Source organism: Rattus norvegicus, chromosome 6 (assembly GCF_036323735.1).
Source record: "Rattus norvegicus strain BN/NHsdMcwi chromosome 6, GRCr8, whole genome shotgun sequence".
Taxonomy (NCBI): domain Eukaryota; kingdom Metazoa; phylum Chordata; class Mammalia; order Rodentia; family Muridae; genus Rattus; species Rattus norvegicus.
The window spans coordinates 106,154,281-106,166,764 of NC_086024.1; the positions used below are offsets into that span (position 1 = coordinate 106,154,281).

At 44.6% G+C, this 12,484-nt stretch overlaps 1 protein-coding gene across 2 annotated transcripts in view; it reads left to right on the top strand.

Moving 5' to 3' along the window:
• Susd6 (sushi domain containing 6) overlaps positions 1 to 12,484 on the top strand; it is a 132,718-nt gene that overhangs the window by 24,098 nt on the left and 96,136 nt on the right. Inside the window, exon 3 of one of the 2 annotated variants that reach the window (XM_063262461.1) lies at positions 10,493 to 10,596. The exons of the other annotated variant lie outside the window; for it this stretch is intronic. The gene's annotated coding sequence lies outside the window, so the exon portion shown is untranslated. The remainder of the gene's footprint in view (positions 1 to 10,492; positions 10,597 to 12,484) is intronic. 2 annotated transcript variants of the gene reach the window in all.

Consider the following 12,484-nt stretch of genomic DNA (forward strand, 5'->3'; position numbering starts at 1 on the left):
GAACTCTGGTCACCAGTCCTGGTGGTCAGTATCTTTACCCGCCTCGCTGGCCCTTGAGTTACTCTTGTGGTTATGTTTCGATGCTTCGGATTAAACCAGAGTCTCGCATATACTCTGCAAGTGTTCTACCACAGAGCCACAGTCCCAGCTAAACCGCTCGGTTTTAGAGTATCCATGCCACAGCCTGTCACAAAAGCCTTGTGCTCATAGGTATATTATAGAGTCATAACTGTAGGATAACCCACAAAGTAACCCAGGCAGAAATCCTGTCTTTGTCAATCTGATCCCCAAATGTTTAAATGTGCCATACACTAGATGGAAAGATAAATTCCAAGACACTCCCTAATTCCTAAAGGCATCGAGTACATTCCAGAGACACCCTCGAGAACTCCAAATTCCGAAGTATATTGCTTGGAACTGATGGGGAATTCTGCCCGAGGGTCAGTATCAAAGTTGAGTGTGAGATGTGTAAATCATACCTGTTGGCTCCTTGGGCTGCACGGAGCCGTCAGGTGCAGGGTTGAAAGGCTGGATCCAGAGCGTGTACATGCAGGCCTTCCTTTTAACTGTGTCTCTTTCTTCATTTCTTATCCCTCCCCAGTGCCACAGAGATCAAAGCTGCTCGGTAGACCGTGCAAGCCACTGCCGGTTAAGCCATTGTGGTCCTTTGCTATTGGGGCTTGGAAGAATGCCCAGGCTGGGGAGTTTGGAAGGGGAGCTTTTAAATGCTAGATTAAGCGGCTGGAGCAGATGCTGCTGGGTGGGCGGCCAGCATGGACTGTGGGCCTTGAATGGCTCCAGAGACCCCTGAACAAAGACTCAAAGAACACTATGCAGAAATAGAGAGGAAAGGTCAGATGTCAGGGCTTCCAGGGAAGCCCGGGCAGCTCCCAGAGGGATGGGAACCCCAGGGAGTTCTTTTAAAGTGTACAGAAAGAGTACAAAACAAATGGCCATATGAATAGAATTAGTAGGTCACTGCATACGTAATCACAGGAAACAGCAGTTCCTAAGGACAGACTTTTGGTGATCTACGGGCTTTCTGTCCTTGTCAGGATGCATAGCTGTCTCCCTGGATCTGCACAGGGAATACCTGTGACAATCTGGAAACCCACCCTGACTGGTTCTCACCATCTCCCTGCTCCACATTCTTTATGCCTCCCTTCCAGGCTCTTGCATTGATTTCTCTCACAAAATCCCTGTCATTACTGGGAATGGCTAGTACCTGGGTGTGCATCCTGCATAGTAGTAGATTACACCACCTTGAAATTCTCAACATTTTCCTCTTTTGGAGACATGGTCTTACTACATAGCCCAGGCTGGCCTCCAGCTTCCCTTTCTCCCATCTCTGTCTTCTGAGTGTTGGAATTACAATCTGCTATGCATGATTCAAGTATTTATCATTTTAAAGATGTGTGTGTGTGTGTGTGTGTGTGTGTGTGTGTGTGTGTGTGTGTGTGTGTGTGGTGACCCTTGGAGGCCAGAAAAAAAAAAACATTGGGTCTCCTAGAACCAGAGTTCTAGGTGTTTATGAGCTGCCTATGTGGATGCCAAGAACCGGTTTCAGGTTCTTTAGAAAAGCAGCAAGTGCTCTTAAACCTCCTTTGTTCAGCCAGAAATGACCACTTTTATTTACCTATTTTAAGATAGGGTCTCACTTTGTGTAGCCCTGGCTGGCCCGAAACTCACTACATAGAGACCAGGCTGGCCTTGAAGTCACAGATATCTGCCTGCCTCTCCCTCTAGAGTTCTGGGAATCAAGGCACGTGCCACCACACCCAACGTGCTTCAACCCTTGACAATTATTATCTTTGAACTTGTGGTTGGTCTGAGAAACCCAGTAAGTCCTGGCAGCGTGAATGTGAGCAGAGCTAAGACATCTGGTGACTACACAGGCAAGGCAGAGACTCAGCCTGCTGGTCCTTATAGGCACTTCTATGTTTGAGACAGTTTTTGCTTGTTTGCTTGAAACAAAGTCTCACTGTATCCTTGGCTGTCCTGGAACTCACTGTACTAGGCAGAATGGTCTTGAGTTTGCAGCAATCCTCTTTGCCTTGGTTCCTCAGTGCTAGGGTGATAGGTATGTGCCACCATGCCCTCTATGTCCAAGACGGTCTTTAGAACTACTGGCCCTAGATTGATGTTGTGTTGGGACAACAGCAGCCACCACAGGAGAGAGAAGAAGCTACCCAAGAGGAAGGTGCTGGGATCCCCAGTGGGAAGTCTGCTTCTCTGTCCCTGGCTGTATAAATAATATATCAGCTTCAAGGACAGGAGAAATTAAATGTAAATGTCATTGCACTCAAAGGATGGAATTTCATGGAAGCTCTCATTAAACCAGTTATTAACAAGACAATTTTGAAATTAATTTTTCTTGTAATTGAAGCCACGGTGAGAATGCATAAATGATACTTTAAATTATACATCAAAGCCGAAGCTACTTTTAGTTTCTTGTGTGACTTTTACAGGCTACGGAAACTGTGAGAAGAAACTTTCAAATGTCATTGCGTAAGTCTGCATCTATGGCTGAATTTAGCCAGCGCAGTGATCTGGACGTGCAGTGCAGAACTATACTATTTCATAAGGAGTAAATACTTTCTTTTAAAAGAATTGTTGGGGTTGGGGATTTAGCTCAGTGGTAGAGCGCTTGCCTACCAAGTGCAAGGCCCTTTTCCTCAGCTCCGAAAAAAAAAGCACTGTTTATTTATTTTATATATGTGAGTACACTGCCACTATCTTCAGACACAACAGAAGAGGGCATCGGGTCCCATTGCAGATGGCTGTGAGCCACCATGTGTTGCTGGGAATTGAACTCAGGACCTCTGGAAGAGCAGCCAGCCAGTGCTCTTAACCGCTGAGCCATCTCTCCAGCCCCAGAATCTGCATTTTAACATGATTCCTGGATGATCTGTGTGTACACCAAAGCTTGAGAAGCAAGTGAGGGTATGTCAATCTCTAGACAACGTGGGGCTCTCTTTTCAGTTCGTTAAGTGACGCTGGGGAGGCCATCCCCACAGGGGATGTTGCTTCTCACATTACTGCATCAGAATACCTGGCAAAAGCAACTGGTGGCAAGAAAGATTTGATCTGGCTCACGGTTGGAGGGTACAGTCCGTCATGACAGGGGCGTTCTGAAGGTGTGAGGCAGCTAGTGACGTCACATCTGCAGTCAGGAATGCTCAGCGCTCTTTCTCTGTAACATTTAGTACAAGACCCCAGCCAACAGACAGTGCCTCCGAAATTTAGGGTGGATTTGCCCACCTCGATTAACCAAACCTAGAAACTCCCTCACAGACATGCCCAAGTCTCTTCCTGGCGATTCTAGAGCCTGGCAAACTGACAGCCACTATTAACCATCAGACCCTAAGGACCATACTGCACTATGCCACGTCCCTTGTTTCTTGCTCATCTCCTAAGGTCCTCCCAGGCAGGGGGGTAGGCAAGCCCAGATGCAAGGACACCGTGAGCCATGTCCCATAAACTCTCGGTCCTGCTATTTGGATTTTAAATGCGCTTTGCTGTCAAGCAAGCGTGCAGAGAAGCAGAGAGGGCTAGAGCCATCGCAAACTTCCAGGCCCTGTCCTGTGTCATAGTTGCTTGGTGGCAGGCTGCCCATGTTGCAGCAGGGTGGCGGTGAGGGATTAGATCCTGGGCATGCGCCTGGCTTCATAGCACGGGTCTCTGAACACGTGGTCCACTTTATCTGCCTCCTATGTAGCACTAAAGGCTCACTTATCAGCTCTGTCCAGAAGCTTTTGGTTTTCCTCAAGGTCCCATAGCTGTCATCAGATAGTGTGTGACATTGGCTCCAAGCTTCAGGGTCCAGATGAAAGTCAGATAGGGGTTGCGACAAGGAAAGGCTCCTGACCATAGAATTCAAACTCCCCACCCCACCCCACCCCCATTTTTTTAACGGGAGGTAGAAAAACCAGATTCTAAAAATGTGAAACCTGGGGCTGGAGAGATGGCTCGGCAGTTAAACGTACTGACTGCTCTTCCAGAGGTCCTGAGTTCAACTCCCAGCAACCACAGCCATGGTGGCTCACAGCCATCTGTAATGGGAACTGATGCCCTCTTGGGCTGTGTCTGAAGACAGCTACAGTGTACTCATTAAAATAATAAATACATAAATCTTAAAAAATGGGAAACCTTTCGATTTTCTCCTGCTGCAACTAAGTAAGAGTCTAAACAAAACAGCAAACCACAAAGCATATCCAACCCTTCTGTGGGAAGTTGGGGCCTGAGTCACAATCCTAGGCTGGGCTGCACTGGCACCTGTTGTTTAGCCGTCTGACTCAGTGCCTGGAGCACTAGACCTAGTACCAGCACTCCCCAGCATTCTTAGGAACGAATGCCTGCACGGTGCTGCTCCTTGCTGTTCTAGCCACCTGATATATTTAAAGCCTGACCACAGTAGGTTGTTTGACACGGAGGGGGACTGTTTCAGGCTGTTGATGATGAGGATATGTTTGATGTTTAGCAGGTGGGGGGGTCCAGGGCAAGACAAATAATACCAAGTACTTATATTTTGCTTACTGTGTGCCAGCCAGACTCTGCTTTTAGCTTTAATAAAATGAATCAATTTAATCTCCACACAGTCATGCCCAGTATGTTCTGCCACCAGTTCCATTTCACAGATGAGATAGCCTGGGTCAGTCTGCAGTAGACAGGCTATCTCTGCACTGTACAGGGACAGCCTGTGTTGCATAGATCCCTGCAGGTATGCCCCTCATTTCGTTCTCATTTTAGTTTATTGAGACAGGGTATTGGGTTTTGTTTTGTTTTGTTTTTTTGGTTCTTTTTTTCGGAGCTGGGGACCAAACCCAGGGCCTTGCGCTCCTAGGCAAGCGCTCTACCACTGAGCTAAATCCCCAACCCCTGGGTTTTGATTTTTTAAGATATATATATATATATATATATATATATATATATATATATATATATATATATTGGCTGTCTTCAGACACACCAGAAGAAGGCATCAGATCTCATTACAGATGGTTGGGACCCACCCTGCGGTTGCTGGGAATTGACCTCAGGACCTCTGGAAGAGTAGTCAGTGCCCTTAACCACTGAGCCATCTCTCCAGCCCCGGTATTGACAGGGTATTGTCAAAGTAACTTTTATTCTCCTCTTGCAATTGTTGTCTCAGAGGGAATAAACCTCTATCTGCTAACCTAGATCTAGTCCTAGAACTTTCTAGGCTCTGAGCAGTCTGGGCCTAGAATGTTTTTAGCCTGTGAGATTTGCTGCTGGATAGGTTCACCCTGTCGTATCTTTTCTGAACTCTGGCTGGCTGATTCAACTCAGCTGTTCTGACTCAAACTCCTCCCCAAGCTGACTGATTCAGTTTGGCTTCTCTGTCCCCCTGCCTCTCCTGAATTGCTCTGCTTGGCTCCATACTAACTTTGGCAATCTGTTCTAATCTTCTGACTCCTTCTCCTTCTCTGACTCATTCTGTCTTCCCCTCTGTCTAGCTCGTTCTCTCTTCAATCTGTTTTTGTAAAACTCTCCTGGTAAAACTGCCTCCTCTTTCCTCCCTCTGTGCTGCTCTCCCTTAAGTAGCTTCCTTCTCCCGTCTCTTCTCTGAGAGTTGGGCATATCCTATTCTGTCAGATCTTTCTCTGATTCATCACTTTGTCTGCTCTTCAATTAGGCATCACTTTCAAACAGGAGTGTGTCCTTCTACAAACTAACTTTACCTTCATTGTTTGGATTGAAGGTGCGTACTAAGGGCTGAGCCACACCACTGCTAGAAAGGTTTTTCCCCCCAGTAAATAACACAATCTCAGGGTTCACAGTGTGATCAAATATCCTGCAACAGGGCATCGTTATGTAGCCCATGTTGACTCATTTCATAGTCCTCCTGCCTCTACCCAAATGCTGGAATTATAGATATGCAGCCAGCCTTTTCATGTGATAAGCAAAAAAAAAAAATCCGTTATGATTAGAAATATAGCCATCTTGTATCAAACAACAAAATCACAAAGTTTTCACTTGTAGATCTTAATGGACTGTGTTTTTAGTTTTACAACCGGGGCATACTTCATTCCATAGAATGGAGTAACTGCTTGTGGGGTCCAGCAGAACAAGTCGGTTTTAGGGATAGGAACCATCTAAAGAAAGCAGGAACAACAAAAAGCAGACCCACTATTTTAAAATCCTTCTATGTCAGAGACAGGTAGATGGAGAAGTTAAAAACATAAAAACTGTGTAACACTGGGTTCGTTGAGGATCCCTGTTGCTATGTGCACAGACTAAGGCAGAGAGAACATTGTTATCACACTGACTGAAACTGGCCTGTTTGCAAAATTTGGCTAACCCTTTAATCTTGGTTTCTTGGAATGTTAAACAAATAGTTTAGTCTTGGACTAATGACTTGAGACTTTGGCCCGAGTGGCTCCATTTTGATTTTTTTTTTTTTTTACCAGTGAAGACTCTTGGTCCAAACAATGACCTAATGCCATTTTGTTTCACACATGTGAAATGCCCAAAGAGCAGGCTGCATTTTTCAGCACTGTACTAAAGAGCTCACCATTTCAAAAGTCAAGGAAGCCAGGGGCCACAATGCCCAAAGCATGTATGTCACATAACCACATAGTCACATTGCATCAGAGATTGCTGATAATTCAATCAGCTTTTCAAAAGGTTCATGGCCTTTGATTCTCGGTGCAAAAAAAACCCCAACAAAACAACAAAACAAAACAAATGCAAAAAGGCTGGGGTGGCAGCCCAACATATAATGCCAACATTTGGGAAGCTGAGGAAAGAGGACCACAAGTTCTAAGCCAGCCTGAGCTACATGGTGAGATCATGCATCAATATTTTCCTCATCCTGGTTGTCCGATCTAATCAAAACATCCTCTAAAGGGAACCACCATACTGACTTCTAACACTAGAAATGAATTTTGCCTGTCTCTACACTTGGTATAAATAGCATTTAGTCACAATGATTCCAGAACAGCAAAAAACAGAGCAAAAACCCTAGCCTAAATCAAAGAGATTTTTTTTTTAAGATTTATTTATTTCATGTATGTGAGTACACTGTCACTGTCTTCAGACACACCAGAAGAGGGCATCAGACCTCACTTCAGATGGTTGTGAGCCACCATGTGGTTGCTGGGATTTGAACTCAGGACCTCAGGAAGAGCAGTCAGTGCTCTTAACCGCTGAGCCATCTCTCCAGCCCATCAAAGAGATTTTTATGGCAGAAATAAACTGTCATAAAGACTCATGCTGGGAATGGAATCTGTCAGAAGAATTTTTCAGGAATCTGACAATATTTTGTAGACACTAGATTAGCTGGTTTGCCTCTTGACCTGAACATTCCAAAGCACTTAACCACCCTAGCTCCCAACAATGAAGTTACCTCAGTTCTCCTTATCATCCTGGAAGAATGCTTTTTATGTTGTGCAAACTTCAGCCCTGCTCCTCCTACCTGGAACCTCACGTGGCTTCTGAACTGAAGCCACGTTACAGATCTGCAAATCTACTCTGCACCCATAGAAAAATGTCCTTCCTTTTATTTTAGTCTCGTCCATGATTTTTTGATTTACAAGAACCACAGTGCATTCCTTTTCACGTCTGGCTCCTTTCAGTTTTGATTCTAGTTATGAGATTCATTCATAACTTGTTTGTTTCTGTCCACTGGACATGCTACATAGTCCATTGGTTCACTCCACCATTGGTGGACGTTAGGATGTCCTTTTTCAGTTTTGTTTTGTTTTCTATTATGAACAATGTTGCTATAATCACCCTTCAACATGTCTCTTAGAGAATGCGTGCTTGCATTTCTTTGTTTCTTGCAACGATGTGCTGTAGGCAGATTCTGTTACAGTCTTCATCCCATGGTACTCAGGGCATCATTAGATTCTTGCTACCCTAAGAGGTAGCTTCTGAAGTAATACTTGAGGGCTTCCTTCTGGTTTGAAGAAGTACTTGTGTTCATGGTCTGTTTGTCTGTGCCATAAGAATCGTTCCTGCTGGGGTTGGGGATTTGGCTCAGTGGCAGAGCACTTGCCTAGGAAGCGCAAGGCCCTGGGTTTGGTCCCCAGCTCCGAAAAAAAAGAACCAAAAAAAAAAAAAAAAAGAATCGTTCCTGCTGTCCTGTTCTCGAGTCTATAGGTGTGCTCTATTAAAGGAGAGGGCTTGAGAATTTTATCAGAAGCTGGAATGCTGTGGCCAGTATTTTCATTACCACTAGAGGTCACCTGCTTCCTCTCAGACCTCATCTTCCATGGTAATTCAGAAACTAACTTTACTGGGAGAAAGAGATAGAGGTCAATTGACCCTACATCAAACATTCCAGTTATATGTAAGGTGTCAAGGGAGGGTCTAGCTGATGACTCCTTGGGTAATCCACCTGTTCCCACCTCATTCACTCTATTGGCTTTGCTGGTAAGTTTGGCTAATCCTGGGCCACTTGTGCCGAGTCCACTTCCTCTGATATTCATCCCTGGTCATGCACATCTGTGGATACAAGTATTGGAAACTGTTGACTATCTTTTCTCCTTGGGTGTATATATTTGATAGTTCAGATAGAAATGTTTCACAATGCATGCCGAGGTGGGAGCTGAATTATGGGTTCTGCCAGTTTCTCCTGTAAATACTCCCACTGTAATTTGAAGCCGTCAGTGTGATGCTGATGCATATGGGCTTGGTAAGGGATGCCATAATAGTACTGTATCAGTATTCCCAATATACAGATAGAACAGACGTAGATAATCTTGAAAGCAGAGAGGAAAAGTACAGTGTAACTAAGAAGTGATATTTTGAGTATCATATCAACATCACCCTTTAATTAAATTTTATGTTAATTTTGTTTAACAAAAAACTTGAAATTGGAAAATTGATTTTTTTTAATATATATATATATATTTTTTTTTTGCTTTTGGGGATTGAACATAGGACACTGCACATGTGATCCCTCTGCATGGCAGCTGTCAGGGCCTCACAACTCTGACAATCAGAAGGAGGAGACTACTCCATTCCTCCATCCACTGGCACCTCAGAACCTGCTGAACCAATCCTACAGCCCTCTCTTCTTTCCATTAAGTCACAGGAAACCTGGAGGAGGAAGAGTTACCCAGGACAGTTGTGTCATAAGACTGAGAGCAGTGTGGGCGAAGTCTGTGGGTTGGTTGAGCACCATCAGCTGCCCCCGTCCCCTCCTCCTCCCAGGCTGGCTATCTCCCAGAGTCCCTGCTCAACTCTTGGGCAGGGCAGCCTGGTTGGCCAGCCCCGGTGTGCCTGTGACAGGAACTGGCATTTTTCTCCCACTGGGTAACCACCTGGCCACCTGGAGACACAGCAGATGGCTTCTCATATTTGAGTCCTTGTCTCCCTTTCCCACCTGGCTCTCTCTTTTCTCTCTTACATGGTCTTATCGTGCAGCCCAGGCTGGTGGATGCTTTCTATCTTGGCTTTCTCTTGTGTGAAAAATGGCTTCAGTGCTTTCTTTTATCCAGAATACCGGATCTGTGTTGGAAATAAAAAATGTGCTTAAGAGTTTTAGTACCTCAGAAAATTAGGGGTTGGTGTGGTCCACACCAACTGGCCAGGCAGACTCTAGTGCACGCTTTCTTTCTTTTTAAAATTTTAATGTGATTGATTGATTGATTGATTGATTGATTGATTAAGACAGAGTTTCTCTTTGTGACCCCCATTTGTCCTGGAACTTCCTATGTAGACCAGATTGGCTTCAAACTAAAAAAGATCCACCTGCCTCTTCCTCTTAGGTGCCGGGATTAAAGGTGTGGGCCACAATGCCCAGTCAGTGCATATTTTCTAAGGCTAGGGGCAGGTTTGCAATGCACATGGCATTGCTCTAGGGGTGGTGATTTGAACTGAGAACTCTGCAAAGCCCTATCTGACTAGTTGTCTACAGGGATCTGATACCGTGTCCGGCTCTTACAGGGTCCCACCCTGCTGCAGCAGTACCAGCTCACATACCCAGAGCTTCCTCCTTTGGATGGGACCTGCCCCTCAGTTCAGGCTGGTGGAGCCCCACAGCCCACCCACAATGCACTTCTGCTTTCTTTAGGAACTTGGCTTCAAGTAGGTTTCTTTTCTTGGAAGGTTACCCTAGGAACTTTGAATTGAAACATGAAACTGGACCTAAGGCCTGTGTGAATGAAATGAGCCAATTACCTGCCCCTCTCCTTAGCTTCCTTGGTCATGACTCCTCATTTTATGGGAATGCTGTGTGGACAATGAGCTGCTGTGTAAAGAAGCCCTTTGAGAGAGTCGAACAGATACACAAGGACCATATTTTGCTAGGGGAAGTAGAGGCTGCGTTCTTTCTTTCTTTCTCTCTTTCCTTCTCTCTTTCCTTCTTTCTTTCTTTCTTTCTTTCTTTCTTTCTTTCTTTCTTTCTTTCTTTCCTTCTTTCCTTCTTTCCTTCTTTCTTTCTTTGAAAAAGAAGGACCTTTGGAACAGAGAAACAAGAACAAATTCTGGTTTTGCAACATACCTGCTTTGTGGTTTTTGATAGGTTGAAACCTCTCTGTGAGCCTTCCTGGTAAAATGATGTTGATGATGTTCGACTTAGAAGATTGTGTTACCTGAATTAGAAGTTACAGGGAAACTTCCTACCAAGTAAGTCCCTGGCACATAGTAGGTGTCCTAAAAATAGTGGCTATCATCATTACAGCTGTTATATGTCATAACCATAGCAACAATGATGCCACACACTTATTCTGAGCCCCACTCCCCCCTCTCCCAAAGTGCTTAGTTTCGTTCACTGTGCCTGCCTGCAAGGTGTTCAGGCCTACACACTCCAGGCTGGATTCTTGGGAAAGAAAAGAACACTCTGCCTCTGGGCTCTTTCCTGAGGCACTAAACAAAGTATCAGCTTTGCCCAAGACTGTTCTGACTATAGTACTGGGAGTGCCAGACCAGGAATCCCCTGAGTCACTGACAAAAAGCAATGGTTGGCTTTTCCACTTCTCTCTGGGGATAGCACAACCTCTCTGGCATAGATAATAGGTTGCCTAGATAGTGGGGGATTTCGATTTGCTTTGGAGGCCACAAATGTAGCTCAGGGTAGTCAACCTTAGCATGCCCACGAGCCCTGGCTTCCATCCTTACCAAAGTATCTTCTGGGGGGGTCCAGAAAAATGCTCTGAAATTGACTGTGGTAATGGTTATACAGTAAGGTAAGTCTATTTTAAGAAGATCTCATTGTAGATGTTAGATGGACTTTTAAGTGAATTGCTGATGAGCTGTATAACAAAATAAAGCTGCTGCATTAAAATATACTTTAGGAATTTTAAAGTGTATATACCACCACACACAGGTGAAAGCCAGAGAAAAGTTTGAGGAAGTCAGTTTTCTTCTTCCTCCATATGTGTCCAGAAGAACAAACTCAGGTCATCAGGCTTGGTGGCCAGCACCTTTCCTGGATGATCTGTAAAACTGGCAGGATAAGGTAGCTTCTCAGTCCTCTCTCTCAGGAGGTAGTTGTGAAGATTTTCAGTTCAAGGCTAGCCTGAACTACATAGACTCTGCTTCAAACAAAAACCAAAAACAATGCCAGGAGACCAAGGATACCAAGGTCAGTGGTGAAATGCTTGCCAGCATGCATAAGGACCTGGGTTTGGAGTCAGGCAGTAATGGAGTAGAACTCTGGGGTAGGGGTGAGGATGGACAGAGGTAGGCAGATGTGTGTGTGTTCAAGGTCAGCCTGGTCTACAGAGTGAGTTCAAGGACAGTCAGGGCTATACAGAGAAACCTTGTCTCAGGGGGAGAAAAAACAAAAAGCCCAAAAAGCCTAGATTTGATTTCCTAACACCATAAAAAAAAAACAAAAAAAGGCCTTTTCCTTAAACCAATGTTCCCCTTATGCATTTAAGACTCTTATAAATCCAAATTATTCTTAATTATTCTTTTGCAATTATATATACATATATGTGTGTAGATATAGATATAGATATAGATATAGATATATAGATATAGATATAGATATAGATAGTACTTTGATCACATTTCCCAGCCCCATATTCTCTCATCCCCAGCCACCAAACCCTTTCTTCTTATCAGCAAGTCTTTCTCCTACTTTCATGACTTTTTTGGTGTGAGGGTCCTATTTCATTTAACCAGGATTGCTTGCATGAGCATGGGTTAGGGCACAGATCATTCTTTTTTTTTTTAAGATTTATTTATTTATTATATACAAGTACACTGTAGCTGTCTTCAGACACACCAGAAGAGGGCATCAGATCACATTACAGATGGTTGTGAGCCACCATGTGGTTGCTGGGAATTGAACTCAGGACCTCTGGGAGAGCAGTCAGTGCTCTCAACCACTGAGCCATCTCTCCAGCCCGGCACAGATCATTCTTAACGTCCATCTTGGGGTACCTCATCATCTACAAAAACCCAAAAGCAAACCAAACCACAACAAACACTCTAAACCAGGGAGTGCCATCCTCATTTGGCAGGAGAGCGAGCAAGGCAGGATATGAGAACTTTGTCCCACATCTAT